Consider the following 13,114-nt stretch of genomic DNA (forward strand, 5'->3'; position numbering starts at 1 on the left):
CATCCATTCTATCAAAATCCCCTCATAATTTTGAACACCTTTATTAAATCTCCACTTAACATTTTTCTTTGCTCGAAGGAGAACAATCCCAGATTGTCCAGTCTCTCCATATAACCCATCCATGGACACAATGCAAGGCGGAGGGCTGCAACCACGTTTGCAAATTATTGCCAGTCGGGAGCTGAACAAAACGAAAGGAACCGAAATGTCAAACAGCTTTGTGAATCTGTGGATACGCTTTGGGAAACGGAATTGGAGGCGAATAAAGGACTGACCAGACAGGCGGCCAAGACGCAGTTGAGTCGGCATGTTCCCCTGGAACAGTTACTCTGATGTTGTGGGTGAAATTAAGAGGTCGGAGCCATTTAAAGCGTTCGCAGTTACTGCAGTTCAGGGATCAAAACCTGACATCAGCGTCAGGACGATCAGAATACTTTTTCTTTATTTGTTCATGGGATGTGAGCGTCGCTGGCGAGGCCAGCATTTATTGCCCATCGCGAATTGCCCTTGAGAAGGTGGTGGTGAGCCGCCTTCTTGAACCGCTGCAGTCCGTGTGGTGAAGGTTCTCCCACAGTGCGAATTAGTAACAGACAAAGCACCGGTGGGCGCGCCGGTTGCAGGAGAGCTGGTTGTCGGTGATATCGATGCTGTGAGCGAGACCAGACCGTTTCCATGTTTCCACAAACAATGTCCCATCCTTTATTTCTGGAAAAGTAACACTGATCGTGGCCAATTGCATTTCTGTGGCTGCAACATGTAACTTTGGCTAGGTGACTCGCTGCTTTAGTGTATCTTGCAAGAAAACGACTAGACGGTCTTTGTGGCGCAATCGGTTAGCGCGTTCGGCTGTTAACCGAAAGGTTGGTGGTTCGAGCCCACCCAAGGACGAAAATTGCACCTTTTTCTTCCCACTTTTGGATTCATTCTGATCGCACTGAAGCCGATGCCATGTTTCAATTCCTGATCAGCAGCAACTGGGAGCACTTTAAATGGCTCCGATCTCTTCATCTCATTTCAATTTTTCTAATGTGTGATTTGGCTGCAAGAAAACACTCTGTGAACAATGTGATCTGAGCATGCCTGATTCGCCATAATTTACACTGCCGTCGGGTATCAGAAACATGCAAAAAAAAACAGTGAAATGTTTGTGTGGGCGCGATGCTCTGGGATTCCCTGCCTGACCATCTCCACCGATCCTTCTCTGCAGCCTTCCGAAATACAGCGCAGTAAATGTATCCCTGTGAAATGAGCTCCTGGACAGTAATACGGAAGTTAGTTTGGCTGAGGGGTTATATCCCTAACACGAGGTTGGACGTGTTAGGTTTCCGTAGTGTAGTGGTTATCACGTTCGCCTAACACTCGAAAAGTCTCCGGTTCAAAACCAGGAAGAAATATTTTGAAACCTTGTCCCCATTAAAAATGATTAAATATTTAACGATTCACATTGCTAATTAAATGTGAACAAAGTCCATATCTCCAAGCCCTGTTATTGGAGTCCGCTGAGAGCAGGCGATGAATGCCAGCGTGATATTGGGGGTGAAGGCTGCTTCCAATGCTGTCTCATTACCGGTGGGATCTGGCGGAGATTTGATAAGCCTCATCCATTCAACCAATATATGAAACGGTGTTTGAGAAACATTCAAAAAATATAATAACATCCAGGAGCCTGTCTTCAGAGTGCGTGGCGCAAAGGTCTGACTCCGGATTAAAAGGCTGGTGAACTTGATTCAGCTTTCTGAAATGTACTTGTCCATCCTTCAGAGGTCATGGGAAATATGTTTTTTGCCTTTCGAAAAAAGACGCGAAAGTTAGAGACATGTTTTGTTTTCAACACGGCTGGTGAAATAGCCGGACGATCATAAATTCGGATTCGCCTTTGAAACATTTAAAGGCGACTACCTAAAAATCACTTCGTGCAAATTTAAAATCACGGTTCCTATTTATTTCGGTCTGAAAGAAATAACGATAAACGTGTCAGTCAGCGCCCGCGGTGAGACGGTGATGAACTTGTTTGTTGCGAAGTTCACCGCTGGGCTAAAGCTGACGCCGTTTCAAGGACGCGAACCCACTCAATGCAAAGGATGAGCTCATAACCAACAGGTCCCGTCAACGTCAAACACCTCCTTTCTTGTTCAATAGAGGGAGCAGAGGCGTGTCCATCATCAGACGCCAGCAACTTTAAGAAATGGAACAGATAAAAGCATAGATGCAAGTTCCAAATCTTTTCAATGCAAAGTTATTTCACTTTATTTGAAGTGCCGTGAGGCTAAAAACGGGTCCGGGATGATTTGCGTTCACTCGTGACTTGTTTTCCAGTGTTTATCCGTCAGGTTTGCAATTCAATTTGTATTGGATATTGAAGATATTTCAGGATGATTGCACATCATAACATGTGTAAAGCAACCATCTTGATAACTTCAATCATCACACACTCTACATCGACGCTGCAGAGGCCCCAGCACCCCTTTCAATATTGTTTTTCTCAACTCACAGTTTTCAAAAGGGAATTGGATAAACGCTTGGATCAAACTTTTTCAGGGTTATGGGGAAACAGCAGGCGAGTGGGACGAACTGGACAGCTCTTTCAGAGAGCTGGCACTGGCACGATGGGCTGAATGGCGCTATCTTATTCTATGATTCTATTAATAGATCAATTTCCGCCTTTCACTGAGCCTCCCTAAATGGAGCGCAGTAATCGTGTCCCTGTGAAATAAGCTCCTGAACAGTAATACGGAAATTAGCGTGGCTGAGCGGTTTGAAACTCTGGTTAGGCACCTAACAGGAAATTTCCTCTCCAAGATTGATTAGTTTATCAATTATCTCCCCCCTTTCGATCTTAAATGTCTTTACATATCTTTTTGATCTCTTCTTCTACTGTCATGCCCACAATACCAGTCTCCCTGGTAAATACTGAAGCAAAGTGATTATTTAATATTTCTGCCATTTCGCTGTCATTGCCTGTGAGTTTGTCGTGTGTCTCCCTTAGTGGCCCTATTATCATAGAATCATAGAATCATAGAATCATAGAAGTTACAACATGGAAACAGGCCCTTCGGCCCAACATGTCCATGTCGCCCAGTTTATACCACTAAGCTAGTCCCAATTGCCTGCACTTGGCCCATATCCCTCTATACCCATCTTACCCATGTAACTGTCCAAATGCTTTTTAAAAGACAAAATTGTACCCGCCTCTACTACTGCCTCTGGCAGCTCGTTCCAGACACTCACCACCCTTTGAGTGAAAAAATTGCCCCTCTGGACCCTTTTGTATCTCTCCCCTCTCACCTTAAATCTATGCCCCCTCGTTATAGACTCCCCTTAAGAGACATGTTTTGTTTTCAACACGGCTGGTGAAATGACCAGACGATCATAAATTCGCAGTCGCCTTTGAAACATTTAAAGGCGACTACCTAAAAATCACTTCGTGCAAATATTCCTATCCTAAATTTTCTTTGGCTGTTGATGTGTCTCGAATACTTTGCTTTTTTTGATATTCCTTTTTTACCTTTCCAATAGATCTTCAGACTTCTTTCCCAGTCTTATCACATTCCCCTCTCTCCTTTATTGGCTAGTGTGTGCCCTTTTCTTCAGTTTAAAATTTGCCCTTGTTTCTTTATTCATCCCTGGTGTGTCATTTCTGGCTAGTTTGTTCTTGCTTTTTAGTGGGATATATTTCTCCTGGACTCTATTTATCACCGTTTTAAATGTTTCCCACTGCTGTTCTATTTCTTTGTCCAGGTCATTAATATGTCAAACATATCACCGTTTGAAACTTCTCAAGTCACATTTCCATGACAAAGCCAGTTGCTTTTGTGGGAGGAGCAAATCAACTTGGTCCAAAAATCAGCTGCAGCCCAATCCACAAATAAAATATTTTCACGTCTTCGTAAAAATAAGCAATGTCAGAAGAGGGATTCGAACCCACGCCTACCGGAAGAGATTGCGACCTGAACGCAGCGCCTTAGACCGCTCGGCCATCCTGACTACAAATTTAACGTTTCATTATGCATCAATTCTGCACCGTTGGCCAGTGAACGCAACATAAAAGTTTTAAATGATACTCGCCCAACGTGGGACTCGAACCCACGACCCTGAGATTAAGAGTCTCATGCTCTACCGACTGAGCTAGCCGGGCCTGATGGTACATCACCGCCTTATCTATTATTGCAGCAAGCAGGAGAAAGACTCCATTTCAAATTATTGGAATCAATTCTGAGTGACAGGATCAACTGTCACTCCGAAAGGCACGGACGAATCAAGGACAGTCAGCATGGATTTTTTAAGTGGAGGTCGTGTCTGACTAACCTGATTGAATTTTTCGAGGAGGTGACAAGGAGGATCGATGAGGGTAGCGCAATTGATGCAGTCGACATGGATTTTCGCAAGGCTTTTGAAAAAGTCCCACATGGCAGATTGGTCAAAAAAGTAAAGGCCCATAGGATCCAAGGGAATGTGGCTTATTGGAGCCAAAATTGGCTCAGTGGCAGGAAGCAAAGGGTAATGGTCGACGGGTGTTTTTTGTGGCTGGAAGACTGTTTCCAGTTGGGTGCTGCAGGGCTCCGTACTTGGTCCTATGCTTTTTTGTGGTATACATTAACAATTTGGACTTAAACGTCGGGGGCATGATTAAGAATTTTGCCGGTGACACAAAAATTGACCGTGTCGTTGATAGCGAGGAGGAAAACTGTAGACTGTGGGGGGTTCCGGCAATTTTCTGATAACAAAGCACTCAATCTATCTCTGAATGAATTTTGAACTGGGCCGAATGATCTCCTCTTGTGGACTAACATAATACGATGATACCAAGTGTTGTCAGACAGAAAAGCAACATATTCCAAATAAGAGCAGAGAGAGGAAACTAGTCTAACAGCATAACAGCACGGTGAGATATTGTATTTGAGAAGGATGAGGAGGGATAGTTTATCATGGTGGTAGTCACATAGGGTATCATTTGTGACTTTGATAAGGACCATTTCATGCTGCGACAGTCTCTGGCACTGTGTGTGAGTGTGGGATTTATTCTGTATCTGTCAGTCTCTGGTACTGTGTGAGTGTGGGATTCATTCTGTATCTGTCAGACTCTGGTGCTGTGTGTGAGTGTGGGATTCATTCTGTATCTGTCAGTCTCTGGTACTGTGTGAGTGTGGGATTCATTCTGTATCTGTCAGTCTCTGGTACTGTGTGTGAGTGTGGGATTCATTCTGTATCTGTCAGTCTCTGGTACTGTGTGTGAGTGTGGGATTTATTCTGTATCTGTCAGTCTCTGGTACTGTGTGTGAATGTGGGATTCATTCTGTATCTTGTCACTCTCTGATCCTGTGTGTGAGTTTGGAATTGATTCTGTATCTTGTCAGCAGTGTGTGTGAGAGTTTGTGATTAATTCTTTATATAAAACTGTGTGTTAGTGTGGGATTCTTTCGGTATCTGTCAGTCTCTGGTACTCCATGTGACTGTGGGACTCATTCTGTATATACAGTCTCAAGTACTGTATGTGGGAGTTGAATTCATCCTATATATGCAGTTACTCATACTGCATGTGATTGTGGGATTCATTCTGTATATACAGTCTCCAGTACTGTATGTGGGAGTTGAATTCATCCTATATATGCAGTTACTCATACTGCATGTTAGTGTGGGATTCATACTGTACCTGTCAGTCTCTGGCACTGTGTGTGAGTGTGGGATTAACTGTGTGTCTGTCAGTCTCTTGTACTGTATGTGAGTTTGGGATTCGTTCTGCATCTGTGAGAGTTGGAGTCATTCTGTGTCTGTGTGTCTCTGGTACTGTCTCTGAATGTGAGATTCATTCTGTATCTGTACGTAATTATTCTCTCAGATTAAATTATGGTGTTCAATATTGCAGCTTTTATATCTCAATGTTTAAATAGTTTTACTCCTTGTTTAATTGGTAAATATGGACATACTTTCGGATTTGATGCTGGAGGTTTTAACCAGATTATTTGTGTGCTTTTTGGAGTACTCTTAAATCTGTATCTCTGTGAGTACTGTTGTGGATGATAATGTATCTTTAAAACTGATAAGGTGACATTTTTGAATTGGTATGTAATGTGTAGATCAGTCTGTAGAAATGGAATTGATACCGTATCTTTCAGTCTAATATTGTATGAGATTTTTGGACTGGTATGTAATGTGTATCTCAGTCTGCACTAATAGAATTGATACTCTATCTTTAAATCTCATTCTACGAGTTCATTCTGAACAGGTATCTAATTTGTCTCTCAGGTTTACTATCTTTCAATATTTCTCAATCTGATACTCTGCCTGAGTTTTGGACTTGTGTGCAATTTGTATCATATGATACACATTTCGAATGGATATTCCATGGATTAAAGTCATGTGTGTGAGAGTTCTAGGCCAGTATTCAATTTGAATCTCGGGGTACATTATTGGGATTCATTCTGTACCTTTGAATCGGGTACCATGTGTGATTTCTATCTGGTATTTAATTCGTAGCTAATGTTGCTCTATTGTGAGATTGACACAGTGCCTTTCACTCTGAGCGTGTGATTTTGGACTGGGATTTTTGTATCTACCTGTCAGTGGGACTGAGTTAGGGGGAAATGGAACAGTGTCTGCCTCACCTACTCTGATTGACTGTTGGATTGAAAATGTGTCTCTGGAAATTGTGATCATTGTGGGACTGACTACCCCTGCTGTCTGAGACTGTGGAACTGATGACCTGTCTGTGTCTCTGTGCTCTGTGAGTGATAATATACTTACTGTGTGTGAGAAGGAGCTGGCTGCATTGTTCCTTCTGCCTCGGGTGGAGGAAGCATCACATTTATTCTGGATCGTTCAAGGGTTTGCCTGGAGAAAGAAAATGATCTCTTGTTACTCAGGAACAGGTGAGGTAGAAAAGACAGAAGTGATCAGTTTAATATCTCTGTTAATGATCATTTTGAATATCCACAAATGAAATCCAGTGATACAAACAGTGTCAGTGTCTGAATCCACTGCAGTACTGCAGCACTCCGCTTCTGCATACCAGGTGTGTTGGGCTGTTTTACAACAATTTAATAACATCCAGACACGGCCCAACCCCTGCACCGATCCATGAATGGGACGACCCGATGTAGCAGGGACCTTTGTACAGGTCAGGTTTCTAATCCCCTCTCCCATGGGACTAACCGTTCAACGGAAACCAAACAGCCGCTGTTTAAATTGTGTCCTTGACACTTCTCACCTGATGCCTGCAATAGATGCTCTTTGTATAACTCCCCACATCCTTACTGACCGGCTCTGTTTCCACTCTTCACTGTCCAATAACAATAAACAGGGTGAGGCTGGAACTAAACCAGGACCATTCACTCCTGGTTTGGGGAGAGAAAGCAGCAATGATTTGAATAGCAGGTTCTTCCCATTCTCTCTCCCTTCCCCTGGACACACCCTGTACACACACAGTCCGAGAATGACCTCTCCCTTCCCCCCTCTCACTCCATGTTCCGGGACCAGTTCCTGATCCACTCCGCCTCTTACAAACAGCCCCCGGACTCCCCCTGACCTTCCCCCGGACTCAATGCCGATGTCTGAGCCCATCTGCGGACACGGTCCCGAAGCGATGATCTGCTGTAACGAGGCTGCTCTTTGCTCCCTTCCCCCGGGGGCCGTGATCTCTCCATTCCCGGCTGTTTTAAACCATCTTCTTCCGCTCACTGAGGGAATGGCGCCCACAATTCCCAATCCAAAAATCGATGGAAACTTTCCCCAATTGGAAGTTTTCCGAGTCTGAGCAAAGGAAGTGGGACTGTGGGAAAGGTCAGAGGGAATGGGGTCCACAGGCAGTGCAGGAACAGGCACCAGAATGGGAAACAGATGGGATTCCACCAGTGCCCAACGCTGGAATCCAGACTGACTTTACAATCTCCAACTATTAAACTAGATGTTTCCATCCCTGCTGTTTCTCTCGGGGTCTTTTGATGGTAAAGAGCCTTTCAGAGATAAAGTGAGCGGCTGTGAAATCAGCCAATGGATTCTCTTCATTAATGGCCCCTATAATGTGTGACTGAGAGAGGATTTCTCAAACCAATCCTGGAGAAACATGGGAGGAAAGTGGGAGTCGGTGTATTTGCTGCGACTGTGTAGGGTTAATATCAGGCAGCAACAGTCGCAGATTAATTTAACCGGAGTGAAACTGTAGGTCACTGAGAGTAATATGGAACAGCCCTGAGCTGTAAAACTGCAGATAGTACAACAGGCATTAGAGGGTTAAATGTGACCCATTGTTTCTGTCCCTCTCTGTACTGTCCCTGAGTGTGGGATTAATAGTGTGTCTGACCCTTGTACAATATCAGTGAGAGATGAGATTGCATCTTCTGTCTCTCCAACGCGATCTTTCTGGATAAAACGGCACTTTCCCGGTCAGTCTGGAACTAATACTGTTAACGTCTGTCTGTCACTGTGTCTCACCGCTCTCTGTCTCTCTCACCGTGTCTGCCTCCCTCTCTCTCTCTGGTGCTGTATATGAAGGTGGATACTGCTATTGAGCGTGATTTGCACACAGATAGGAAGTGTAAGACTGATACTGTCGATCTCTCTCTCTATTGCTGGACATGAAAGTGGGATACTGTCTGATATAAAATAGAGAGAATGAGATGTCCGGGCCGGGCCTCACTGTAACTGGGGATGTGTTCAGCTCCAGTCCCAGTTCATGGTCATAATTTTTTCACAGATTCAGGGCGAGAGTCTCTGTGAGACGGTAACACTGGCGGAGAAACTCCGCGTCATAACTCAAACCACAACACATGAGATTCTCCAAATAAGCTGGAATAAGGTGATTGTAAAACGCTGAACCCGTCTGGGAGGGGATGTGTGGGGAGATAGAACAGGGAAACAGACTGAAATGGATGAGCGGAGTTGACTTGTTATTGAATGGACTGAATTTAGGCAGGAATATTAACGATTTCTCATTGTAACGGGGCTTATTTGAAAGCTTCGGGTTTTGGGAACCCTTGAATATGAAGCCCGGGTCTGTCAGGGTTTGTGCGGAGCGCTGAGGTTCGGTTCTATTATCGATAAACGGTTTGAAACTGTCGGATGGAGAGAACTGGAGATGGAGCTGGAAGATCAGAGGCCGCTCTCCGCTCTGTCACTCTGACTGTCTCCTCCCCTCCCGATTTCTCTGTTTAATCCCCCATATGGAACCAAAGCGGGTCGGTGGACTCTAAACACGGTTTACTCGTTAACAGGGCGAAAGGCGAGTCATGTTCCTGATCTGCTGGGCACCAAGCAATTCACTGTTAGTTGTTTCTGTGCAGTTTTACAGTTCAGTGATTCCCCAGTGAGTTTGATGCGTTATGTAAATAATCCAACAAAATAGAACAGAAACGGAGCGAAGCGCTGAATTCCACAGATGTAGAAAGGTTAGTCGAGCAGTTCTGGTGATTCTTTACGAGCCCAGCATGGGAAGTAGTTTAAATAAATGCATAAAATCTGGAGATGTGTGGGCTGGGGTCTATAAGTCACCGTTTAAAGTACCGGACTGTGGTCACTGCCCCGACTCCAGTCCCATTAATACCTCATCTCGTCCACATCGAGACAAAAGCAGCTCAAAGCCACACTGGGAGCATGATATCAGGGTCTCCCTTCAGACAGTAACCAGCCCTTTCACAGATACAGAGGGCGGCTCTGAAAAGAGCCTTTACATCGAGTTGCATTGAAACTACAGCACAGAAACAGGCCATTCGGCCCAACTAGTCTATGCCGGCGTTTATGCTGCTCATGAGCCTCCTCCTTCCTTACTTCATCTAACCCTATCGGCATATCCTTCTATTCCTTTCTCCCTCATGTGCTGATCTATCTTCCCCTTAAATGCCTCTATGTTATTTGCCTCAGCTGCTCCTCGTAGTTTCAAGTTCCACATTCTAACCACTCTCTGGGTAAAGCAATTTCTCCTGAATTCCCTATTTGATTTATTAGCGACTATTTTATGTTTATTACCTGAAGTTTTGGACTCCCCACAAGTGGAAACATTTTCTCCACATCTATCCTAACAAACCCTATTATTATCTTAAAAACCTCGATCAGATCAACCCTCAGCCTTCTCTTTTCTACTGAAAGGAGACCCAGTCTGTTCAGTCTTTCCTGATAAGAATATCCTCTCATTTCTGGTATCATCCTTGTGAATCTTGTCTGCACCTTCTCCAATGCCCCTATGTCTATAATATGGAGACGAGACCTGTTCGCAGTATTTCAAGTCTGGTCTAAACAATGTTCTATACAAGTTTAACATAACTTCTTTGCTTTTCAACTCTATCCCTCTAGAAATGAATCCTAGTGTTTGATTTGTCTTTTTATGACCTGATTAACCTGGTTCGCTACTTTTAGTAATTTGTGTATCTGTACCACGAGATCCCTTTGCTCCTCTATCCCGTTTAGACTCTTATTATCCAAGCAGTGTGTGACCTCCTGATTCTTCATTCTGCAAGTTTATTAATTCCCTCTTGCATTTTGATGCATTTTTCCTTTGTATTAACTAAATCCCCCAATTTGGTGTCGTCCACAAATTTTGGAATTGTACTTCCGATTCCCGAATCCAAATCGTTAATGTAAATTGTGAAGAACAGTGGTCCCAGCAACTGGAACTCCACTTCCCACCTTTTGCCAGTCTGAGTAGCGACCCTTAACCTCTATTCTCGGGTTTCAGTTTTGTAGCCAACTTACTCTCCATTCTGCCACCTGACCCTGACTCCACGGGCTCTGAACTTAGCCATGAGTCTACAATGTGGTACATTATAGAAGGCCTTCGGAAAATCCAAATATATCACATCTACTGCATTAAACTTGTCTGCACTTTCTGTTCCTTCTTCAAAGATTTCAATCAGGTTGGTCCTGTGCTTTGGGTTATCAGATTAAGCCTTGGCCGGTTTACTTGCTCTTGGAGCTCACAATGCTGGTTTTCTTCGGCAGCAGCACGGCCTGGATATCAGACAACACCCTGAGCGATGGTCACCCGTCCCAGCAGCTTGTTGAGCTCCTCGTCGTTGCGGATGGCCAGCTGCAGGTGTCTGGGGATGATGCTGGTCTTCTTGTTTGTCCCGGGCAGCTCGAGGATTTCAGCCGTCAGATACTCGATGCACAGCAGCCAGATAGACCGGGGCTCCGGCACCCACACGTTCAGCATAGTTCCCCTTTCGCAGGAGCCTGTGAACACGGGTAACAGGGAACTGCAGTCCGGCCCGGGATGAGCGAGACTTGGCCTTCGACAGAGCTTTACCGCCGGTTTTTCCTCTTCCAGACATTTCCACAATCTCACAAACACTTTCACAACGAATGAAGAAATCCTCCCGCACTCGCCCTTCTTATACCTTCTGGAGGAGTACAGTGGGGGCACTTGTGATGGGTCTCTCTCAGAGTGTTTACACTGCCCGCTCACCCTCACTGATATTCTATCTTTGAACTGCTGTAATATTGACCTTTAGTAATATTGCTGCTCCTCCTCCTTTCCCTATTTCCCTGTCCTTTCTAAAGATCTGAAAGACTTGAATATTAAGCTGCCATTCCTGCCCACTTGGTAGTCAGGTCTCTGTAATGATTTAATGTAATTATTTAACTTTACTCAAAGGCTGATGTGAGCTGTGGTAAAATGTATTTCCAGCTGGTCAAGTATTGCAGGTATCGACTGTCTCTTCAGTCCGATATCAGGTGAAGAATTACTGGCTGGTGTGGAATTTCCATTGATTGGGGGTTGGTGAAATCTACTGGGCGGAAACAGGAACTGCAACAGAGCGAGAAAGGATCCGTCAGAAACCAGTTCAAATGAAGAACAAAATCCAACAGCCTGCAGTGTCTGTTCAGGGTCTGATGTTTGGGAACTATTTTATTGTTGATTATTTTCAGCGATGGTGGTATAGTGGTGAGCATAGCTGCCTTCCAAGCAGTTGACCCGGGTTCGATTCCTGGCTGTCGCAATTAAGTGTTTTTATTAGTTTATTTCCATCAGAAACTCTTAAGTTTATAATTGAATTTGATGCAGTTCAGTTGGATATTGTTTCCAAAACATAATCGGGTGTAATTATAGTAAAATATTTTCAACCTTCATTTCTTTTCCCGACAGAAGGAAAAGAGGAAAAACATGCTGGAAATATTGATTTACCAAGGGTCTCATGAGAGTGAGGAAGGGACATGATATGTTCGCCTTTATTGTAAGGGTGTTGGAATGTAAGAGTAAGGAGGTCGTACTGCAATTGTAGTATGAGGAAATATTGTGTAAAATTGGCCAATATCCGGTGGAGTTTAGAAGAATGAGAGGTGATCGCATTGAAATGTATAAAATTCTTAGACGGCTTGACAGGGTAGATGCTGAGAGTCTGATTCCCCTGGCTGGAGAGTCAAGAACTAGAGCTCATAGTCTCAAGATAAGGGGTCGGCCATTGAGGACCGACATGAGGAAACATTTCTTCACTCAAAGGATTGTGAATCTTTGGAATTCTCTGCACCCCAGAGGGCTGTGGATGCTCAGTCGTTGAGTTATATTCAAAGCTGAGATCGATAGATTTTAAGAGAGCAACATGCATTATAAAGAGTTGGACGACCATGCATTATAAACAGTGAGAGCACCATGCATTATAAAAGTGAGAGCACCATGGATTGTTATCAGTGAGAGCACCATGCATTTAAAAAAGTGAGAGCACCATGCATGACAAACAGTGAGAGCAGCATTGATTATGAACAGTGAGACCAATATGCATTTTAAACAGTTAGAGCACCGTGCATTATAAACAGTGAGAGCACCGTGCATTATAAACAGTGAGAGCAACATGCATTATAAACAGTGAGAGCACCATGCATTATAACCAGTGAGAGCACCATGCATTATAATCAGTGAGAGCAGCATTGATTATGAACAGTGAGACCAATATGCATTATAAACAGTGAGAGCACCAGGCATTATAAACAGTAAGAGCACCGTGCATTATAAACAGTGAGAGCACCATGCACTATAAACAGTGAGAGAACCATGCATTGCAAACAGTGAGAGCAGCATTGATTATGAACAGTGAGACCACGATGCATTTAAAACAGTGAGAGCACCGTGCATTATAAGCAGAGAGAGCACCATGCATTGTAAACAGTGAGAGCACCATGCATTTTAAAC

The 13,114-nt window shown here is 44.0% G+C and overlaps 4 non-coding genes across 4 annotated transcripts; 2 read left to right on the top strand and 2 right to left on the bottom strand.

Annotated features, from left to right (window-relative positions):
- The first annotated feature begins 814 nt into the window (after nt 1-814).
- trnan-guu (transfer RNA asparagine (anticodon GUU)) lies at nt 815-888 on the top strand. Its single transcript has one exon. It is a non-coding gene; the product is annotated as a tRNA-Asn (tRNA).
- A 3,012-nt stretch (nt 889-3,900) lies between these two features.
- On the bottom strand, nt 3,901-3,984 carry trnal-cag (transfer RNA leucine (anticodon CAG)). The gene has a single exon. It is a non-coding gene; the product is annotated as a tRNA-Leu (tRNA).
- A 78-nt stretch (nt 3,985-4,062) lies between these two features.
- Nucleotides 4,063-4,135, bottom strand: trnak-cuu (transfer RNA lysine (anticodon CUU)). The gene has a single exon. It is a non-coding gene; the product is annotated as a tRNA-Lys (tRNA).
- A 7,720-nt stretch (nt 4,136-11,855) lies between these two features.
- On the top strand, nt 11,856-11,927 carry trnag-ucc (transfer RNA glycine (anticodon UCC)). The gene has a single exon. It is a non-coding gene; the product is annotated as a tRNA-Gly (tRNA).
- Nucleotides 11,928-13,114: the final 1,187 nt, after the last annotated feature.

Source organism: Heptranchias perlo, unplaced genomic scaffold (genome assembly GCF_035084215.1).
Source record: "Heptranchias perlo isolate sHepPer1 unplaced genomic scaffold, sHepPer1.hap1 HAP1_SCAFFOLD_52, whole genome shotgun sequence".
Lineage (NCBI taxonomy): Eukaryota > Metazoa > Chordata > Chondrichthyes > Hexanchiformes > Hexanchidae > Heptranchias > Heptranchias perlo.